Source organism: Chrysemys picta, chromosome 17 (assembly GCF_011386835.1).
Source record: "Chrysemys picta bellii isolate R12L10 chromosome 17, ASM1138683v2, whole genome shotgun sequence".
NCBI classification, from domain to species: domain Eukaryota; kingdom Metazoa; phylum Chordata; order Testudines; family Emydidae; genus Chrysemys; species Chrysemys picta.
Genome location: NC_088807.1, coordinates 14,814,165 through 14,837,657, shown reverse-complemented (window position 1 = coordinate 14,837,657; position 23,493 = coordinate 14,814,165). Strand labels below are relative to the sequence as shown.

The 23,493-nt window shown below is 49.2% G+C and overlaps 1 pseudogene; it reads right to left on the bottom strand.

Annotated features, from left to right (window-relative positions):
* Nucleotides 1–2,798: 2,798 nt before the first annotated feature.
* On the bottom strand, nucleotides 2,799–20,878 carry LOC135976418 (butyrophilin-like protein 9; annotated as a pseudogene).
* Between the last annotated feature and the right edge of the window lie 2,615 nt (nucleotides 20,879–23,493).

Genomic DNA, 23,493 nt, shown 5'->3' with positions numbered 1-23,493 from the left:
GTTACAACAAACTGCCTGTGATTAAAGTGAATGAGGAGAAAGAGTTCTCAGGCTCCTAGGGATAGTGCATCTGAGTCCCTGAGTTTCCTTTGTCCCACCCTTTGCCTGTAATACCCAGTCCTGCATTGCCATGACTTAGGGGACTGAATCAAAGTGTTACCACTTCCCATCCTTCATGGAAAGGACACATCCCAGGGAAAGCTCCCATTGGAAAGTGTTCCACCGTCTTCCCTGGGAGCTAGGTCTGCCCGGTGCTGACCTGTCCTTCCCGCCCTGTGCAAACGTAGACCAGAGTGTGACACCACAGCAATAAGTTCCAACAGACTGTTCCTTGGCAGGCAATTGGTGCCCATCCATTGGCTGTATTGTGAGGCCTAAGGTTGAAGGCCAAGATATGTACATGAGGGATATTCTTACCTCAGGGTGTGTGGGGTTGGAAGTATAAATAGAGAAAACTCTTGTTTAACCCCCCCCTAAATGTCTAAGGCATTTGGAAGCCCTGAGGAGGGTAGTGCAAGTCCCAAAGGGAGACTGCCCCCTCAGAAGCAGTCACACACAACCTGCTGGGCTCCGTTCCACTTAATTATAAATTAACCCAGTGAATCATTAAATCCTCAACCTGGTTGGAAAATAGGGTTTTTCTTGTGGAACATTTAGATAAATTTGAGTTTTCTTTAGCTTTTCTCAACATTTTCTATGGGAAATTTAAACTTTTCAGTGAAATATCAAAAATTGAAATATTTCAACTGAAAAAGAAAATATTTTGATTCAAAATGGTGAAAGAGTTCCTTGTGGGAGCTGCAGTTCAGGGGCCTCCTGCTCCTGGTTTCCTCTTTGAGCCGGGCTCTCTGGCTCTCCCAGGATGCACCACTTCTCCCCTCTTGGTGATCAGTACATCATGGGAGTCCCTGGCTGTGGTGCATCATGGGAGATGAAATCCAGCCACACAGCCCTGCCTGTAGAGGACAATATCAGCACAAGCACAGACAACTCGGGTCTCCCCATGCTGGGGGGCAAAATCTAAAGGGGAGGACATGTGACCCCCTCACATGTCTCCTCTGCCCAGCGACTTCCCCACCCTGTGCCCAGCCCAGGGCCACCACACTCTCCCTTTCCCACGTTACCCATAGGGCTCTTTCTTTCTCCTCCTGCGCCTCCTCCATGGCTCATTTGGCAGGTCTCCCGGGCAGGGAGCGGGAGGGAGCCACAGTTTGCACGTGTCAAGCTGGCCATTCCATGTCGCTGACTCTTTGCAATGCAGCAGCTGCCTGACAGAGCCTGGCTGGGCGGCGGTGGGCCACCCCCCGCACAGGCCCAGCTGCCGGGGACAGGGGCCAAGCGACTCACAAACATGCTTGGTGGGAGAGGGGCTCACTCGGCCCCGATCCCTGGCAGCTGGGCCCAGGTGTGGGGGGAGGGCGGGCACTGCCACCACCTCCCCAGCCAGGCTCTTGCAGGCAGCCATCACACTTCCCAGAGCAGTGACCTGGAGCAGCCAGCATGAGACGTAGTTGGTCCCGCCCCTTCCACTCCCCATCTAGGCCCAGCGGCCAGGGACAGGGGTGAGTGTGCCGGGAGGCAGGTGCAGCGGGCGAAGGGAAGAGCCCATCTCCCTCCCCCCCGGCAGGCCAGTCTGGGAGTGCACATGAGCCTGTATGCTGCCCCCGCCTCCATGCGGCACCATGGTAGCATTTTTAATCACAATATTTCTGCAGTTTCTGGGATTGGTCAAAATATGTCAGTTTGGGAGCTTTTGGGTTTTTTTTAAATATATTGAAATCTTCTGCCAAAAGCTGATTCTGTTTCTGAGAAAATAGCTCTGTGGAAACCCAGACAGTTTCCACTGAACATCTTCAACAGCTGTATTAAATCCTTCTGCTTCGGTATCACCTTGCGACTCTGCTCAGGATTAGGCTCCATTGTGCTCAGTGCTGCCACGAGGAGCCCTGCCCTGGCTGGGGGAGAGGTGGGAGTTGTGGGGTTATAATTCATGCTCAGCAAGGTGCCTTCCCTTAAGGGCATTTACAGCCACTTGACAATGTGTAACTCTCATTCTCTTCCCAGGCACCTCCGTGAATTGGCTGGGAAGCTCCAGGGTGAGTTGCAGGTTTTATTAACAACAAAGTTAAGTGATAGAAAAGAGCGATTTGTTTGCCTGTTCCAGCTCGGCAGTGACCCATGGGTTTGCAACATGGCTTTATTCAGGATTCCCAAGCTTTGTCTGTTTCGCTGGACACAACAGGAACCAAACAATACAAGGCACTTTCTGTGGTCCTGGCTCCAAGCCTCTTTCCAGCCAGTACTCTGCCCAAAAGCGCTCACACACTCTCTCTCTCTCTCTCTCTCTCAGCTTTTTCTCAGGGTCCTGCTCCATGTGCTCCTGCTTGTGTCTGATTTTTTTGTTTGTTTCCTTCTAAGGTGTTTCTGCTGCTTCTGTCACACACCCAGCCCCTGCATTTCTTATCACACCCCAAGAAACCCCCTTGGACAGCATGGCTCTGCCATGTCCAGGCTTCCCTGCAGTCTAGTTCTTGGATGGTGGTTTCCCACTGAAACTAAACAAAAGGGGCATTTAATGGTTCCCTTATTTAGCCTGAATGGAAGATGGCTGTCACAGCCACCAAATGCAACAATGTGCTGCAATTGCCCATAGATTAATGACACACTTGTTGGGAGCCAGCCAATCTCCAGGATAAAGACTCAAAAACTCATAGAACAATTATAAATATCACCTTCAAAGCATCCCCTGGCAATGAGATCCACAGGTTGAGTGTATTGCTTGAAGAAATTCTTCCTTTTGTTTGTTTTAAACCTGTTGCCTATTAATTTCATCGTGTGACCCTTGGCTCTTTTGTTATATGAAGGAGTAAATAACACTTCCATATTCACTTTCTCCAAATCAGTTCCGATTTTATAGATTTCTATTATATCCCTTCATAGTCGTCTCTTTTCTAAAATGAAAAGTCCCAGTAGTTTTATTCTCTCCTCATATGGAAACTGTTCCATCTCCCTAATCATTTTTGTTGTCCTTCTCGTATCTTTTCCAATTCTAATATATCTTTTTTGAGATGGGGCGACCAGAACTGAATGCAGCATTCAAAGTGTGGATGTACTGTAGATTTATATAGTGTCATTATGATATTTTCTGTCTTATTATCTATCCCTTTCCTAATTGTTCCTAATGAGCAGATGTTTTCAGAGAATTATCCACTATAACTCGAAGAGCTCTTTCTTGAGTGGTAACAGCTAATTTAGACCCCTTCATTGTATATGTATAGTTGGGATTATGTTTTCCAATGTGCATTACTTTGCATTTATCAACATTGAATTTCATCTGTCATTTTGTTGCCCCGGTGACCCAGTATAGTGAGGTCCCTTTGTAATTCTTTGCAGTCTGCTTTGGATTAAACTATTTTCAGTAATTTTGTATCATCTGCAACTTTTACCACCTCACTGTTTACCCCTTTTTCCAGATCATTTATGAATATGTTGAACAGCACTGGTCCCAGTACAGGTCTTTGCGGGAGACACTACTATTTACCTCTCTCCGTTTTGAAATGTGACCATTTATATCTGCCTTTTCTCTTCCATCTTTTAACCAGTTACTAATCCATGAGAGGACGTTTCCTCTTATCCTGTGACAGCTTAGTTTGCTTAAGAGCCTTTGGTGAGGGACCTTGTCAAATGCCTTCTGGAACTCCAAGTGCACTATATCCACTCAATCACCCTCATCCACAACTTCCCTCAAAGAATTCTAATAGATTGGTGAGGCATGATTTCCCTTTGCGAAAGCCAGGCTGACTCTTCCCCAACAAATCATGTTCATCTATGTGTCTGATAATTTGGTTCTTTACTATAGTTTCAACCAATTTGCCCAGTACTGATGTCAGGTTTACCAGGCTGAAATTGCCAGGATCGTTCTGGGTCCTTTTTTTAAAAAAAATTGGTGTCACATCAGCTATCCTCTTATCTTAGCCATTCCTTATCTCTCTTTATTATCCTCAGGAGAGTGATATCATTCATGGTCACCTGGTTGAAATGGGGTGATTTTATTAAGGGGACATTCAGAGGTGCCCGTTCCTGCTCGGCTGAACATAAATGTTCCCCGCTGTTAGCCACGCGGTGGGGGGGAGGGGTGAAGTGATCATTCCAGAGAATTGGGTGTGTGGGGAGGTAGTTGGGTTTGTGCTGCACGTTAACCCGGAAACAGCAGCCCCTCCTTTTACACTGCAAAGCCATTTTAAATGGCCAACCCAATGGGTGCTTGGTATGGGAAATGAGGGCGCTGCTGTTTGACACCATTCCCACATGTTATGAAAGTTAAAAAAGCCAAAAGACTGTGGCTTACCATGGCTGCCTGCAAGCTGAAATCTGTTGCCTGGCACTGCACCAGCTTCTCGTCCACTGTGACCCCTAGGTCCTTTTCTGCAGAACTGCTACCTAGCCATTCGGTCCCTAGTCTGGAGCAGTGCATGGGATTCTTCCGTCCTAAGTGCAGGACTCTGCACTTGTCCTTGTTGAACCTCATCAGGTTTTTTTCGGCCCTGTCCTCTAATTTGTCTAGGTCCCTCTGTATCCGATCCCTACCCTCTAGTGTATCTACCATGCCTCCTAGTTTAGTGTCATCTGCAAACTTGCTGAGAGTGCAGTCCACACCATCCTCCAGATCATTAATAAAGATATTAAACAAAACCGGCCCCAGGACCGACCCTTGGGGCACTCCGCTTGAAACCGGCTGCCAACTAGACATGGAGCCATTGATCACTACCCGTTGAGCCCGACGATCTAGCCAGCTTTCTATCCACCTTACAGTCCATTCATCCAGCCCATACTTCTTTAACTTGGCAGCAAGAATACTGTGGGAGACTGTATCAAAAGCTTTGCTAAAGTCAAGGAATAACACATCCACTGCTTTCCCCTCATCCACAGAGCCAGTTATCTCAGCATAGAAGGCAATTAGGTTAGTCAGGCACGACTTCCCCTTCGTGAATCCATGCTGACTGTTCCTGATCACTTTCCTCTCCTCTAAATGTTTCATAATTGATTCCTTGAGGACCTGCTCCATGATTTTTCCAGGGACTGAGGTGAGGCTGACTGGCCTGTAGTTCCCCGGATCCTCCTTCTTCCCTTTTTTAAAGATGGGCACTACATTAGTCTTTTTCCAGTCATCTGGGACCTCCCCTGTGTGCTCTTGTTGCGAAGAAGGCTAACTGCATTTTGGGCTGTATAAGTAGGGGCATTGCCAGCAGATCGAGGAACGTGATCGTTCCCCTTTATTCAACATTGGTGAGGCCTCATCTGGAATACTGTGTCCAGTTTTGGGCCCCACACTACAAGAAGGATGTGGAAAAATTGGAAAGAGTCCAACGGAGGGCCACAAAAATGATTAGGGGTCTGGAGCACATGACTTATGAGGAGAGGCTGAGGGATTGTTTAGTCTCCAGAAGAGAAGAATGAGGGGGGGATTTGATAGCAGCCTTCAACTACCTGAAGGGAGGTTCCAAAGAGGATGGAGCTCGGCTGTTCTCAGTGGTGGCAGATGACAGAACAAGGAGCAATGGTCTCAAGTTGCAGTGGGGGAGGTCCAGGTTGGATATTAGGAAAAACTATTTCACTAGGAGGGTGGTGAAACACTGGAATGCGTTACCTAGGGAGGTGGTGGAGTCTCCTTCCTTGGAGGTTTTTAAGGCCCGGCTTGACAAAGCCCTGGGTGGGATGATTTAGTTGGGAATTGGTCCTGCTTTGAGAAGGGAGTTGGACTAGATGACCTCTTGAGGTCCCTTCCAACCCTGATATTCTATGATTTCAGACCTCTGGGTTTTGACGTTTCTTTTCCCCCTTCTGTTGGTGTTTGGGTCTGATTCCCCTGTCATATTTCCTGGAGAGTCAACTTCCCAGATCCCCTCTGAAGTCAAGTTCTGAGCATTTTTCTCTCCAGATCTTGGGTTTTAGTGTTTCTTTCCCCCACTCTGTTTGCCAGTTCTCCTGCTCTGTTTTAATCCCCCTTTCTCTGCTTCATGGGGGAGAAGTTGTGACAAAGTGGGAATGTTCTTAATATTTTCTCTGAATACTGTGTGGGTTCCTCAGTTTCCCCAATGCATTTCTTAAGTATTTAGGTGGTGGGATAAGGGCATGTGATTGTTGCAGAGCCCTAGCAGGGCAGGGGTGTGCAGGGGTCTGCACAGAGAATGGCCAACACCGTCTCCTGGCAACTGATGGCCTGGGGCCCTCCTCCGCAAGGTGCCAACTGAAGGTGTTGGAGAACAAAGAGATCAGGTGGTCTCCTTGCCTAGGAAAGAGACAAATGCCAGAGGAGGGGCTGGAGGGGGTTTCAGTTTGGAGCTGGCTGGGGAAACAGAGGGAGGCCCAGCACCGGGGTCTGGGCGCCCTACCTCCCAAGATTGACCTGACTGCGGGGTCCTGTTTTCTGTACCTACAAGCCCTGTTTTGGACTGTGTTCCTGTCGTTTAATAAACCATCTGTTTTACTGGCTGGCTGAGAGTCAGGATGAATCGCAGAAAGTTGGCCCTGACTCCCCTACACTCCGTGACAGAAGTGCTTTTGGAAATTTTTGATCTCAGATGGCCCTGCTTTCACATCCCAGTCTCCAGGGGCAGGGCGAAGTCCAGGAGCTAGGGCTGTTTTTCCTGTTGCAGGTGACCCAGTGTTGTTTCCTGTCCTTTCCCCATCATTGGAAGCAGGGGGACTGTGGAATCTCCCTGACTAACAGACCCACTAACTATTAAATTCTGCGGGAAATCCCAGTCACTCGGGGCAGGCAGATTCTGAGGGGTTTCCCCTGGTCCCTCCAGACAGTGTGACCAGGGCTGAGGAAGGGGAACAATCTCTCAGAACTTTCCACGGGAATCTCCAGGATAAAGGCCATTGCATTAACACTATAGAACGAGAGACTCCCTGCTTCTAGTTCCAGATACACCCCAACCACTGTCGGCCTCACAGCCCATTTCTGGATCACAGTGTTGGCCTCCCTGGGGTGATACCGCCCCTCAGTTCTCCCCAGAGCCCAGCACCCCCCGTCAAGGAGTCTCTCCAGCCTCTCCTGTCTCACTCTGTCCCTCATAGTGTCACTCAGCACCCCCAGCCCCCACTCCAGGCTGTCCCCCACCTCTATCTCCCAGTACCACCTGCAAATCCCGCCCTCCTCACCATGATCTCTCCTGGCCACAAATCCCTCCCTCCCCACAGCGATCAGGACCCCAGAGGGGGCAGCCAGCCCTAGAGAAGGAGGGCTGTGCCAGACTGTTCTGCCATCTTCAGACACGGTGAGTTCAGGGTGTTTGTAACTTGGATCCAGGGTGACAGGAACTGGGGAGAAAAGCCAGAACATCCCCATTAGTCATGGGTCAGTCAGGGACCCCACAATCCCACAGGAGACCGATTCCACCCAGGAGATCCGGGGCGAAAGGGGAGAGCTCGGCTCATCCAGTCACTCCCTGCTGTATACATTCCCTGAGTCACTCAGCACAGGTCCTGTGTCTCTGCCCTGCTGTGTTTCCCTGCCCCATGTCCTTGGGGTGTCCAATCCCAGCGCAGTGAGAAGGGCAGATAGCTCACCAAATTCAATCCTGAGGTGTCTCCACTGGTTCTGGGGGAGATGGAGCAGGGATGGATTCGGCTCCGTGTGTCTCACTCCAGACACAGCCCTGTGTCCACCTGCTCTGGAGTTGTCTCCTCTGTGGGGTTGTGACCCCGGGGGCTGGAGAAGGCAGAAGTGTCAGCTCAGGACAGGGTGGGGAAGTGGTTGCTCAGGACTTCACCTTGGCAGGATGGGTCTATGTAAATGGCTCAGGGCTTGGTGGGAGATACCCAGCACTGCGAGCAAGGGGTGAGGGGCAGGGGCACAGGGCAGGGGCACTTAGAAGATACTGAGCTGGCCTCAGGGGACGGTGGGGAGGGTGTGTGTGTGTGTCAGAGAAGGAGTTAAGGGCCAGACTCCGGTGTTAGGCATTGGGATGGCTAGTGGGACTGGCACCGCTAGCCTGGATGCAGCCGTGGGCTCCAGGGACCTGCAGGGCTGTGGCTGGGCCTGGCCCCTGAGCTGGTGGGAGGTGGGGGGTGCTGGAGTGTGGGTTGGGCTCCTTGTTTCCTTTCACTCCCCCTGCACAGGATCGGTCCCTGAGAGGTGCTAGGGCTCCCAGGGGCCCCATGGAGGGTGTCCAGGGGGTGAAGACTGTGCAGGCTGTGGGGGGAGGGCCTTGTGGGGCTGTTCGGGGAGATGACGGGGTAGGGATGGATCATTGCTGAAGGGCCAATGGGAGATGGCGGGGGGAGATGTCAGGACTAACTAAGGGGTGGGTTGCCAGGGAGCTGCCAGGGGGTGAGGTTTAGAACTGAGGGCATAGTGTTTAGGCATCTAAAACATTCGTGGCATCCAGCCCCATGGCTCTGCAGCCAGCGCATGCCCTGCCCTGCCTGCCCCCTGGGGACTCAATGCCTCTGACAGCTCAGCAATGCCGATACCACTAACTGCAGCCCCACTTACCCATCCAACTACGAGCCCTCCTGAAATCTGCAAGGGAAGAGGAAAAACATGGTCAGGGCCCAGCAAACACGAGAACTCACTCCCACAGGAGATGCTGTTCTGGGAGAGGGGTCATTGGCAGATAGAAACAAACCAAGTGATGTGAAATGTGACATGAAAACACATCCTCTTACCTAACTCTGTGACTGCCCTGCCTGAAATGGAAAGTGACAGAATTATTCCCTGTCATTTAGGCAGAGGGCTTGGTTGTGGGTGCTGCTCTGTGACCATGTGATTGCTTTACACATGGTTCATGGGCCCTCACTGCCGAAGGAGAAATGTCCCAGCTGTGTGAAGTGAGAGACAGGCCCTTTCACCCCAGAGACCAGAGATCTCTGCTAATAGCAACGACCGGCTTTCAGGGATGCCTTTATATTGTCTGTTAGTATCGGGGCCTGGAGCAAATGTTGCTCTCAGTAAAGCCACAATAACTTCATGTGTGTCACTGGAGCGAATCTGGCTTTACACCAGTGTCACCCAGAGCAGAATCCAGGTCTGTAAGAACCTGCTGTTTGGGTGCGTGGAGGTCCCCAGCAGATTGGGTTATTTTAAAGGGAGACTGACAGAATAAAAATCATGCTAGGATTTGTAAAACATCTAACATGGGCGGTACATCAAAACTACGCACTCCGGGTATGACTATAGGATAGATGTACAGATTATTGGGGCTCACATCAGGGATCTGGCCTTAGCAACAAAGCATGGAAACATGGCCTGAGTCTGGTCTCTTCCTCATCTCCACATTTTGGGAAGTGGCCCAGAAGAGCCTGCACTGCTGCAGTCATCTAGAGAAAGTGGCTGACCCCCTCCTGCTCCACCAGAACAATGTGATTGGCACTGGATTGTCAAAGGCAAGATAACACCAGTCTGTCTAAAGCAAGTAACCTGCAGAGAGCTCACAGTGCTGCCTTGGGACTGGGGTAACTAATGTGACTCAGATTTTGGCCCCTGCAGTGTGGGTGCTTCTGGATCTGCTCAGCACCATGTGTGGCTGGGAGCCTTTGCCCAGGCCTCTCTAAGGAAAAGTGGATGAACTTACCAAGCGTCGCACACAGCTCCTGGCACTCTGGAGAGAGAAGAAAAGGAGACCATCATGGGTTCAGTGTGGGTTGTTCTGAGCAGAGTGACATGGGGCTGTTCCATCTACATCTACACTGCAGCTGGGAGTGAGCTTCCCAGTCTTGGCAGACAGACACATATTAGCTCTGCTCGAGTCAGTTCACTAAAAGGATCAGGGTAGCCGGGGGTAGCATGTGCAGCAGCTTGTGCTAGCTGCTCAAGTACAAACCCATTCAGACTGGATACATACTTGGGAGGCTATTCTGAGCCACTGCCCCGGTACCCTAGCCACACTCCTGTTGTTAGTGCCCTAACAGAGCATGTTTGGCTACCCAGGCTGGGAAGCTCGCTCCCACCTGCAGCATAGACATCCACCTGTAGAGATGTGGGGTCAGGTCTTGTCCTGGTTCTCGTGGGAACAATGTGGGTGGTAGGTTCTATCAGAGTGCACCTCACAAACCCATACAGAGCACAGTAGGGGTTGGAGCCTCTGCTCATTTGTGGCCCGGGTATAGACTGGGCGGGGGAGGGAAGAGAACAGGAATGAGAAGCCCAGGACTGGGATAGCAGGGGGCTGCAGGTGGGCACTAAGGGTCACTGGCAGAGCTGTGTGCATGTGGGCACACCAGCACTGGGATAGCAGGGATTTTTCAGCTCAGATTTGTCCACATAACCCCATAGTCCGGCCTACAGGTGTGTGATTTGCAGCACGTACCAAAGTGCTGCGCTTCAACCGCCCTGTGTGAATGCTGCTGGCGTGCACTAAGATAGTCCTCTTCAAATATGACTGTTAATGTGGACTCAGAACCTTTTAGTGCATGCCTGCAACATCCACATGGGGCAATACAAACACAACGCTTTGGTGGGCACTGCTATTCACAGTCACACCTGTAATCTGAACCACTGGGCAGTGTAGACCTTGTTTGAGTCCTGTGAATCATCCCATGTGCATTAACTTCTCTTTCTGTTGTTAAGGATGATACTGAAATGTGAGCTGCAAATACTGCAGCCTTTGTTTCTTCCCAGGGCAGGGGGAGATGATCATTAAGGAGACTAAGGTCCATACAGAGCATGAGGTGATCTCGTAACCATGTGAAAGCACTGACACACGTTTACTAGGGGTTTAGCCAAGTACCTGATTCCAAGGTCTGCTTCTCCTTATCTGAAATGGGGAAGAGAAAAACATTAGATCCAGAGACACACACTGGGTGGTGCTGTACACTCCCTAATGATTGAGGCTAGTCACAGACATCCCACAGCCGTACTCCGAAACCCCGTGCATGAGCCAGCAGGTTTATCAGGAGTAGGGCTGGCGGTTAGTGATATGCACCAACACGCAGGAGACCTTGGACCAATTTAATTAATTGGGTTACAAAACACACTTTGAGTTAAACTGGGGCAGAGCTGTGTGTGACGCAGGCCTAGGGCTGGTGCAGCAGGGCTAGCAGAACAATGGGACAGGGTCAGTTACTCCACAGTGACCCCTCTGGCTAGTTACAGAACAGCACTGATTGCTAGGGAGTCCCATCCAGCCCTCCACAGCTGGAGGAGTGGGGGCCACAAGGGGGCATGGCAGAGGGCAAAGGAGATGAAAGAGGGGGATCCTCAGGGCTCTTCTGGGTTGTGATTGCCATGAGAACCCCAGTCACTGTGCTGACATGTTGTACCATTATCTCTCCCTTTCATCTGTATTTCCCTGCATGTGTGCTCAGTGCCCATCAGAACAAGTCAGCACCACTCAGCACCATCACAATCCAAACCAATATTGTTACTAAATATTAAAAAGTTCACAGTGCAATAAATTAGATGTGTGGACTTAAAAAAACCTGCTGCTGCTGCATCTATTAGCACAGTTCAAGAGAGTGAATGTCATAGATTCATAGAGTTTCAGGCCAGAAGAGACCATTAGATCATCTGCTCTGACCTACTGTGGATCAGAGGCCAGAGAATCTCACCCAGTTCTCCCTGCACTGAGCCCAATAACTCAGGTTTTGCTACAGCACTTTCCAGAAAGGTTCATCACTGCCCTGGGGAGCTTCTGCCAGTGGTTAATCACCCTCCCTGTGTCCTGTGCATTCAAAAATCACAAGGATGGAATCAGCTCACAGAGCATCATTGACCTTACCGTGTCCTTTCTTTTAAGGAGAAAGAGACACTGAGCAATTCCCCAGGATTAGTGGGACAGAATCTTACAGAGATTTGTCATTGCAAACCCATCTTCCTGCTGCAGCCATATGCAGGAAAGCACTGACAGTTGGGTTTCTGCTGCAAAATACACATTTGCCTGCCTGTTATCATCAGGGTGTGTGAGAACGTGGGGGAGATGAGGAACCACTAGGCAGAGACCTCCTAGTTCCATCCCTTTCATTGCACTGAGCCCACAGATAACACCAACCAATCACAGAGCTCACACATCTCAACAGACACAGCAAGAAATAGAGCAGGAGACCTACCATGAATGAACAGAGCCTTCTCTTCAGAGCGTTTCTTCTGAGAGGCCTTTCGCTTCGCTGTGGGACAGAGAATCAGACATCGCAGTGAGACAGGGAAGGAAGGGGAAACACTGGGCAATTTGCTAATACAGGTGGGGCCGGGGACCCCCGTGTGTTTGTTAGTTTGGTTTATTTCCTAAAACCAACAAAAGGTAAATATCTGAACAATAATACTCTCCCAGCCCAGTGCCCTCCCAGGCCCCAGCCCAGTGCCCTCTAGGGCCGGGCTCTAAATGTTCAAATAACACATTCCCATTACCTGTGTATCCAAGAAGTGCACAAGCGCCAACAGCAATGAGAACCAGAGTGAACAATACCCAGAATGCAGCCAGCCAGGGAGAAACACGGGGGAAGATGTCACCTGGCAAACAGAAAGCACAGTGTGTGAGTAGCACGGTCCCATCCTGGAGCTGGAGAATGGGGTTTGCACGTTGTTTGACAGCTGAATCCTGGCTCAGGGATCCCCCACAAATTCCCAGGACTGAAGGGAACATCCCCTCCATGCTCAAGTCACAGCCACAGATGGGAGCCACTGAAACTGGTGAAACCAACGCAGCATCAGTTCCAAGACCCAGGACTCTGCTCTGCCCAAATCTCCCACGCTGCTACAAGCCAACAGCCAGTGGCTCTGTGCCCAGCCTGCCCAGCCCTGCCTGCACCAGCTGGCTGTTCAGATGGTCACTGTCACACAGCTCCCAGTTCTCAGTCACCACATCCAGTCCAGATAAGTTTAGTAGAGAACAACTTTTTTCCTAGTTGTCCCCAGTGTGATATGAGTTCATGGAAGTGGCACATGCCACATTTTTCTGCTTTGTGATGAATAAAGGGGCCCTGAAAAGTTGAATTTTTTCCTACTTTTTTAAAACCTAGAAATAATCAGGCCTGTGGGCAAGTCTCGATTACAATATTAAATCTACCTGAGGCTTTGTCTACACTAGCACTTTTGTCGGCAAAACTTTTGTGGGTCATGGGTGTGAAAAAACACCCCCCTGACTGACATAAGTTTCACCAACAAAAGCACCAGTGTGGACAGTGCTATGTCAATGGAAGATGGTCTCCTGCCAACATAGCTACTACCTTGTTGGGGTGGTTTAATTATTCTGGCAGGAGAGCTCTCTTCCCTCGGCATAGAGCGGCTACATGGGAGAGCTTACAGCAGCACAGCTGCAGCAGTACAGCTGTTCTGCAGTAAGGTCTGTATTGTAGACATAAATTTACATTGACATATAGCTACTGCAGTAATTAAATTGCTTTTGCATGCCCACACTATGTTTCTTGTGTCAGCGGTGCACGTCCTCACAATTTAACTGTCACGATTTAACTGTCAGTGTGCAGCACTGTTGCCTATTAATTCCATTTGGTGACCCCTAAGTTCTTGTGTAATGAGGAGTAAATAACATTTCCTTATTTACTTTTTCCTCATCAGCCATGGTTCTATAGATTCTATCATATCCCCCCTTAGCTGTCTCTTTTCCAACGTGAAAAGTCCCTGTTTTATTAATCTCTCCTCATATGGAAGCCATTCCACACCCCTAGTAATTTTTGATGCACTTTTCTGAACCTTTTCTAATTCCAATTTGAGATGGGGTGACCACATCTGCACGCAGCATTCAAGGTGTGAGCATACCATGGATTTATATAGAGGCAATATGATATTTTCTGTCTTATTATCTATCCCTTTCCCAGTGATGCCAAATATTCTGTTAGCTTTTTTGACTGCTGTTGTACCTTGAATGGATGTTTCCAGAGAACTATCCACAATGACTCTAAGAAGAACAGGAGTACTTGTGGCACCTTAGAGACTAACACATTTATTAGAGCATAAGCTTTCGTGGACTACAGCCCACTTCTTCTATATGCATCCGAAGAAGTGGGCTGTAGTCCACGAAAGCTTATGCTCTAATAAATGTGTTAGTCTCTAAGGTGCCACAAGTACTCCTGTTCTTCTTTTTGTGGATACAGACTAACACGGCTGCTACTCTGAAAATGACTCTAAGATCTCTTTCTTGAGTGGTAACAGCTAATTTAGACCCCATCATTTTATATGTATAGTTGGGATTATGTTTTCCAATGTGCATTACTTTGCATTTATCAACATTGAATTTCATCTGCCATTTTGTTGCCCAGTCACCCAGTTTTGAGAGATCCTTTTGTAGCTCTTCTCAGTCTGCCTGGAAATTAACTATCTTGAGTAGTTTTGTACCATCTGCAAATTTGTGCACCTCACTGTTTCCCTGTTTCCCCAGATCATGTATGAATTCTTTTGAATAGGACTGGTCCCAGTACAGACCCCTGGGGGACACCAATATTTACCTCTCTCCATTCTGAAAACTGGCTATTCATACCCTTTGTTTCCTATCTTTTAACCAGTTACCAATCCATGGAAGGACCTTCCCTCTTATCCCATAACAGCTTACTTTGCTTAAGAGCCTTTGGTGAGGGACCTTGTCAAAGGCTTTCTGAAAACATAAGTACACTTTATCCACTTAATCCCCCTTGTTCACAGGCTTGTTAACTCCCTCAAAGAATTCTAGTAGATTGGTGAGGCATGTTTTCCGTTTACAAAAACCATGTTGACTCTTCCCCAACAAATTATGTTAATCTATGTGTCTGACAATTTTCAAAAGGAGGCTAGATAGCCATCTGCCTTGGATGGTTTAGACACAACAAATCCTGCATCTTGGCAAGGGATTAGACTACATGACCCTTGCAGTGCCTCCCAATCTTATGGTTTTGTGATTCTATGATTCATAGATGTTAAAGCCAAAGGGGGCCATTATGATCAGTTAGTCTGACCTCCTGTATAACCCGGGTCATAGACCCTCCCACACTGAGCCCTGCATCCAGCACAGAACTTCTGTTCCAGCTAGAACAGGTTTTATAGAGAGATGCCCAGATTGGGTTTAATGATTCCAAGTGATGGAGAATTCACCACGCCCCTAGGGCAGTTATTCCAATGGTTAATTCCCCTCACTGTTAAAATCTACACCTGATTTATAGTCTGAATTTGTCTAGCTTCAGCTTCCAGCCATCAGATCTTGTTCTGCCTTTGTCTGCTAGATTAGAGACCTATCGACTGTCAGAAATCTCCTCCCTGTGTAGGTACTTACAGACTATGATCAAACCACCTTTTAACCTTCCCTTGGAAAAACTCTATAACTTGAACTCCTGTGTTTCTGACCGTGAGGCAGGTTTCCAGACCTCTAAACCTTCTTGTAGCTATTTTCTAAGCACTTTCCAATGTGTGAATAGTTCGAAAGTGTGGACACCAGAGCGGGACACGTGTCCAGTAGTGGCCTGGCTAACAACATATCATCTCCTTTCTCTTGTTAGTAATTCTTATTTATACATACAAAGGTTGCATTCACCATGTTAGCTCTAGCATTGTTCCGGGAATTTACATTCAGCTGGTTTCCACCACGACCTTTAAGTCCTTTTCAGAGTCACTGCTTTCCTGTACACAGTCTCCTATCCTGTAAGCGTGACCTACAGTCTTTGTTCCAAATATGTGACCATGCATTTAGCCACATTGAAATGCATATTGTTAGAGTGAACCCACCTTACCAAGAGATCCAGGTCAGTCTGCAGTACTGGCCTGTCTGCATCATTTTTTACCATTCCACCATTTTTTGCATCATCTGCAAATTCTACCAGCAATGATTTTATATATCCTTCTAGTTCATTTATAAAACTATTGAATAGCACTGGCCCAGAACAGATCCCTGTGCAAACTGACTAGAAACATTCCTATAGGAGGATAATACCCCATTACAGTTACTTGGAGATATATCAGATAACCAGTTTTTAATGCACTTAATGTGAGCTACACTGATTTTTTACTGTGCTATTTTTTGTTATCAGAGGTTCATGCATGACTAAGGCCATGTCTATGCAAGCACTTAGGTCAGCAAAACTTATGTCGCTCGGCCAGGGAGGTGTTTTTTCAGACCCCTCAGTGACAGAAGTTTTGCAGGCATAAGTGCTCATATGCAAAGCACTATGTCAGTGGGAGATGCTCTCCGGCTGACATAGCTACTGCCACTCATTTAGCTGGATTTATTATGTCGACCGGAGAGTTCTTCCCCTTGGCATAACGCGGTTACACAAGTGATCTTACAGCAGCACAGCTGTATCGGTACAGCTGTGCTGCTGTAAGCTTATAAGTGTAGATGTGGCCTAAGTCAAACCCCTTACAGAGTCTGAGACCTGGTGTACACTACAAAGTTAGGTCAGCTTAATTACATTATTATGGGCTGTGAAAAATTTCACGTCCTGTGTGATGTATTTAAGCCAACCTAAGTCCCGGTGTAGACACCACTAGGTCAATGGAAGAATTCTTTCATCAACCAAACTACTGCTTCCTGGAAAGGTAAATTTACCACAGCCATGGAAGAACCTCTTCTGTTGCTGTAGTAATTGTTTACACTGCAGAACTGTACCTGTAGCATTTCTAGTATAGAAAGACCCTGAGTCTACTATGTCAGCCCTGTTACCTTTATCAACTAAACGCGTCATCTTCTCCAAGAACAATATCAAGTTAATTTCACAAGCCTCAGCCCAGCTCCTGACAGGCAGTTTGTCCCGATTACAGAAACCTCCATCCTATATGTCCCCACAAATCAGGTTAGAAGGCTATTTCCTGTCTCAGTACCAGAAACAGGCCTTAGACAAGTGCAATTCCCAAGTGACCCAACCGCCTTTCCCACACACACAATCCTGTGGTGATCCCTTCTGCAGAGAGGGACTCACCTGAGAGGTGAATGGCCAATTGTCGCTCGGTCTCCAGCAGGCCATTCCACACTATGCAGCTGATGTCTCCATTTTCTTCCCCTTGTGTGACAGTGACGTGACTCACAACACTATACAGGTTCTCCCTGTCCTGAGTGACATTGGTCACAATCTCCATCACCAGATTCTTTCCAATCCAGTGGAGTTCGGGTTTGGGGAACAAGCCTGCAGATCTACAGGCCAGCCTGATCCCCTGACCCCAGGGGCCCAGCACATCAATAAACACTGGGGCCATCGCTGCAGGCAGAGACAGAGAGTGTGTGTGACAGACTGAACCCCTATGTCCTTCATTTTTACAAGACTATGATAAATTTTGAACAAAGTATGTCTTGTGATGTCTCATTTAAAAACTCATAATCTACTCAACATTATTGTCCTGATAAAATATGTGTGGTAACAATGTATGGAAAGTTATAATATTCTACTCTATGACATTATTAAGTTTAGAAAAAACAGGCACAGATCACTTCCCCAGAGACAAGGGGCTAGCCAGCACTTTGGCCAGATATCAGCATAATCAAGTGGACTATCATGGACTATCACCTGCATAAGCGACCATTCTTTGTCAGGAAGAAGGGTGTGAGCGAGACCTTTACGTATTGGCAATGGAAACAGCTGGAGGTCCTATGTAAGCAGACTGCCTGTCGGCTGAACCCGAGCTGGAGATAATCCTCAAAGAAGGGAGGAGGGTATAAAAATGAGAAACAGAGGCTGCCAGATCACCTCTCTCCACTCATCTCTACTCACAGCAGCTACAATTTTTGCAAGACAAAAGAAGCATCATTGAACTGGGGCAGGGAGCTCCTTGCTGAAACAATCCAGCCACACTGCTGTAAGCTTATGATCAGAAAAGCCCTTTTGCTTTTAAGTTCACTTAGCTTGTTAAGTTAAGTATTAGTTTGCGTCCTAGTTTTTTATTTTCTTTGTATCCAATTCTGACTTTTATGCCTCATTACCTGTGATCACTTCAAATCTATCTTTCTGTAGTTAAAAAACTTGTTTTGGTGTTTTATCTAAACCACTGTGCTTGGATTGAAGTATTCAGGAACATCCATTTGGGATAACAAGGCTAGTGCAAATAATTTTCCATTGACGAAATGACAGACTTTCTATGAGCTTGCATTGTCCTGTAGTGTGCTGGGCAGTACAAGACACACATTTCTGGGGGAAAGTCTGGGACTGGTGTTTGCTGGTGTTTTGCTGCAGTGTAATTCAGGAGTGGCTGGCTAACAGCACTGAGACTGTGTAGCTGGGAGTGACTGTGTATGAACTGACTAGGAGTGGTTGTTCTCATAGCAAAGCACTGTAAAAGTCATCCCAGACTGAAGAACTGAGGGGACACAGCTGTTCAACACTCCTAATTGTACCCTGGGTAATGTTACAATGAGTGCATCAGGAAATCATGTCTTTGATAGCACCATGTGATCCCCCAGCCATCTCTGGATATAGGGGGCTGTGACTGGAAAGCTCCCTGGGATCCTTCATTATGACAATTAGGGAAATTAATAATATCATCTTGCATTTCCATAGAACACTGTGCCCTGCAGGCTCACAGAGGAAGGCTTAACCTGCTACACAGAGATTGCTGCACTTGCTGCTGAAATGCAGCTACTTCTGGGGTGGAACCCAGCAGCCATCAGGATCACTGCACTTAAGTACAGAGCAGGAGGTGAGGGATGGTGACCCCACCTACATCTCTGCTCCCACTCCTTCTATGTCACCTGCCTAAATACTGTCTCTCTGGTGTCCTTCTCACATACTGGGAACGGTGCCCCAAGCCATGCTACCCTCATGCTTGGATTTCCCTCTCCCTGTGCTGCACACAACCACCCTTCCCTCATTTAAATCTCTCCCTAAAAGCACATGACTCCTGCGGAGCCTTTGAACTAGGAGACACCAAAGATGGGAGATGATTTAAAAACTACCTCAATGCTCTGCATTATCACAGGAGGGCCCCTCTTCTGGGGCTTGATGTTTCTGAACTGTATTGTCTGGGGCTACATTTCTCAGTGAGCTCAATGGGCAGAGACCGTCCCTTCCACTGCCCTTGTGCAGCACTGAATGTGGGGTCAGTGCCCAGGGAATAAAAAACAATATCCCAGCCCTTGGAAACTGCAGGGGGGTTGAACATAATTATCACCTGAGCTGGAATTTGGGCAGAACATGGGGGTAAAGGTCCCACTCCCTCAAACAGCACCACAATGAGCATGACATCTGAGGACTGTTGCTTTACATCTCATTGAAAAGAGGTTGTTTAATGCAGCACTGACCCAGCTAGTACCATAGTGGGGTCAGTGCTGAGTGCGGGGGAAGAGCGCCCCCTACTGAGTCCTACACACCACTCCCTGCCACACAGGACCCTAATTCTGTGTTTGGTGCAGTCTGAGGGCACACCCAGCGGGTACAGGAGGCTCTGGCTGCCCAGACACAGCACCCCCTAGTGCTGATTCTCACCTCTGACCCGTAACTCGGTGGTAGCTTCCCAGCTCCATTCTGGGTTTCTCACAAAGCACTGGTATTTCCCGTCATCTGTCACTTGGAGCTGTTTCGGCTTCACGGAGACATTCCCGCTGCTGAACTCCTGCAGGAACAGCTCTATCCGGTTCTGGTAACTCTCGCCTGGCAGGTCCTGGGAACCCTCATCTGAGTATTCATGAACCCGGATAAATCCTGATCCAATTTTCCTCCACCGGATGTCCATACTAGGTAGCCAGTCCTGGGGTGAGAGCTGCCAAGGTAACACCACATCCTGGCCAACTACCCCCACCACAGGGCATGGGGAGCCAGCCAGGGAGAACTTCTCTGGAACAGAAAACCCCAGGAGCAGAGTGAGTGAGAGGAAAGAGGAGAGGGCATCACTGAGCCAGGGCCCACCAGTTACAGATATACAGTGAGTGAGAGGAGAGGGTGTCACAGAGCTAAACAAAATTCCCTCAGTCATGCATAGCTCATAGCAGAAGGTTCCTGAGACTGAGTCATGTAGTTTAACTGAGTTACTCTCAGTGTGTCCATACTACAGCTGGCACAAGCTAGTCCTCCAATAATCCTCTGGAAACTCCTCCAAAGGTGCCCCTCTTGCCACCTACCTTCACTCTATTGCCAAGGAATAGCCCCAGCTGGAAGTCATCTGCTAAGTCACAGTGCCCTGCACAGCCCCATGGTACCCAGTTATGAATTCTTTCCACTACTAGCAACTTCTTTGACTAACTGGTTTGAGATCCATATAGCCCCACAATGGCTGCTGAGTGGGCATCTCAGAGGGTATCGGGCCTGGCCTGAGGGTATCGGGTCTTTGATGGACCTTTGGGCCAATGCACGTCCCTTCCATGGATTCAATACCCAAAACAGAAATTGGCTCAGATGGGCAGTCACCGTTCTGGAGATCGGTGTCTGGAGGAAATGAAGTGTCTGAATGTGAGCTATTTCTACACAATAGCTGTGTCTGAAGGGTCTCCAGGCTCATCCATCCCATGGGTTTTGGTTTGAGGCCTGACTCATGGAGTTTGAAGGTTTGGGGCTGGCGATTCATCCCAATGGGAACTGGGCACCCCCAAACCTCAGGCAGCTGTGAAGATCTCAGCCTTGCAGGCCATGAGATTCCAGGTCCCTAGTGGGGCAGGTCTAGCGGACTTCAGGTCCCATGGCATGCAGGAAGGGATCAGTGTCATGGGGCTCTGGGAGCCTCTCTCAGGGGCAGCAGAAGCTGGGCAACTTGCTGTAAGATCCAACAGTCCTGCCACCCAGAGCTAGGACACGCCCCAGTCACCCCAACGTCATCCCCACCCCACAGCCTCCTGGGCGTGGCCTCTTTTACTCTGCAGGACTGAGGACATCTGCGGGGGGGAGGGTAGTCGTTGGGCCTCAGATGCAGGGGGCTGTGTACATGGGGGACAGGGAGGGCAATAATTGGGATTCAAACGTTTTTACCAGAGAGAGAAGACGGCGCCAGGAGGAGGATCCCCAGGCTGCACACACAGAGCCTCCACTGTATCGCCATGGGGACATCCCGGGCAGGGACCTGTAAGGAGAGAGCAGGGATGGTTAACACTCCCCAGACTGTGTGAGGGGCCAGCAGTGCAGGGAACATGTCCCATCCATCGTGTGACCCAACCCACTCTGCTCCAAGGCAGAGCAGCTCCCCAGGGACAGGAGAGGATTTCATCCCTCCCAGGCTGCTCTGCTGCCTGCCCAGGCCTGGCACTAGGAATTTCCACCCCCAGGCAGTGCCGTGTATCCACCCCCATTTCCTCCCCTTGTCCGTTCTCTGACCATCCATTGGTGATTGTGCCCCCCTATGCCTGTGCAGGGGAAGCCTGCAGCAGAGCAGGGCCAATTCTGATGTAACCCCGGTGGTATCCACCCCACTGTCCCCCCCTGCAGAAGGTGCCTGGCTCTGTGCCTGCCACTGCACTGGACAGCACAGCAGATGAGTGACCAGGAGCTCTGCACAGCTAACTGTATGAGGCTCTAAAGTGTGAGTTAAAGATCCAGGCTTTGCAGCTGGGGCTGTGACAGTCTCATGTGCTGTGTGGATTAGGCCCAGAGGGGACCCGTCTCACACCCTGGCCACAAGCTTGGCTGGAAGTTACCCACCTCTGTACATGGCATTGCCAAGTGACAGGGATGGGGCTGTCAGATACCTGATCTCTGCCCCAGATATCAATGGGAGACCATCACATCAGTACATGTTATAGCAAGATACACGGTGGGGGTCAGGAGGGACTCTGCCCATAGCTTCAGGCATCCTGCCCCTAATTCTCTGGCCTAGGTACACATAGTCAGACTGGATGGACTCAATGGGCTGTTCTGGTTTTAACATCTAAGGATTTATTTCTGTTTCACTTCCAGCTCCCTCCAACCTTGTCCATCATGTGCATGGTGCATTGAAAACTGTATTGGAATTGAAAACTGTCACTGTAAATGGGGGGTTTCATAGTCCTGCAGGAAGGCAGGGGGCTCTGTAGGGAAATGTGTGATCTGGGTCCAGTAGCAGGCAGATTTACAGAGTGCAACTAGAGCAAGGTGGAGTGACCTGGGCCTCTTTGCCTTAGGGAGCAGCCTGCTTTGTCTCTTTCTGTTTTAGGTTCTCGTCGGTTATCGTTCTGGATTCTAAGCATTAAAGATGTGTTACGTGGTAACCTTCCAGCCAGAGGATTTATGTCTATATCTAACTCTTCTGTGTGTTCTGGGAGCATAACAATGGAGACCCTCCCTGGGAAAAGACCTCTCTTCTGAGCCCATCCAAGGTCACTTGGGAATTAAATGAATTGCCAGAGAGCAAAGTTAAGGCCTAGACACTATAGGGCCATGCCCAGGGCTCTAGAGTTAAGGTCGAGGTACTAGAAGCTTGTGCCAAGGTCCCCAGCAGACTCTTACTTTGCATTTAGAAGAAAATGTACGTTTCCTGGTTTCATGTGTGAGGAGAAAAGCTCAGAATCGTGCCCTGTGTTTAATTGTCCCAGCAACACCAGCCTGAGTCTGCAAAGAGCTGAGGGACAGAGCTCCAAGAGGGGAACTGCCCCATGCAGCTCAGCAGGAAATTTACTGGCAGCCCTGTTGCTTTGGGAGCCCTGCCAACCCCACCCACCAGGGACTGTGTGTGCGAGAGGGGGCAAGAGCCCTGGGGACCCAACCCCCCATCCATCACCGAGCATTTATGTAATGATCTTGGGCTTCATTAAACCAAAAACCACTGAATGAGAAAGGAATAAAACTTTTATTAATAAAACAAACTAGAATGCATCTGTGGTGATCTGCTGTGCACTGTTCTGCACCCTGCTTCCAGACATGGCTCAACATTCCTTTATTAATAATACTGACCCTGTCGTGTGTTGGTGGACGTCCCGCCCGTTTCTACTTGGAGGGAGGCCACTCCGCCTCACTGGGTCACTGTGGGCACAGCACAGTTGCAGGGGGGAGTTAGTGAATTGAGGGCTGCAGTCTAGGAGGCCCTGGCCCTCAAGAAGCACAGGGCAGGAAAGGGTCCAGGATGCTCATGCCCTCAGGCAGGTCAGAGCAACATTCTTTCACCTGGCCTCCTGGCTCAGGCAGATGGCAGACGAACGCAGGCCTCTTATCCGAAGATGGGTAGGCAGCCACCCCAAGGGTGGGATGGTCGCAGTGTGTAGGGTGGACCGGACCCAACCTATTCCACCAGGTCCCAGCCCAGGGCCCTGACAGTGTCAGAGGGGTCCACCACTGGGTCAGCAGGAATCCCACCGAAACACACCAAACATGCTGACAGCAAAACTGGACTAAAGTCGGGTTTTCCTGGGCTATTTCCTACCACAATCTGGGCAGGGGCTTTCTTCCCTTCTTAAGCTAGTCAAGCTACTATTGTGTTCGTAAAACACAGAAAAGCTTTTGTTTCTTCTCTGCTTGCTACTCTACCTGCTCCCCTTTCCTCTGCTTTCAGTCAGTAAAATGGCCCAGAAACCTACGCACTGGGGCTGGACTGGAGATACAATGATAACAGAGAGCACTTGGCCAGGAGCCAGACTCCAATCCCTCCTTCCCGGGCCAGCAGGGGCTGGTAGTGTTGCTGAGGCTGGGCCTGGTTTAAGGCAATGCAGGGCCCTAGGCTCTCCCTGACATGGGGTCCCCATAGACCTG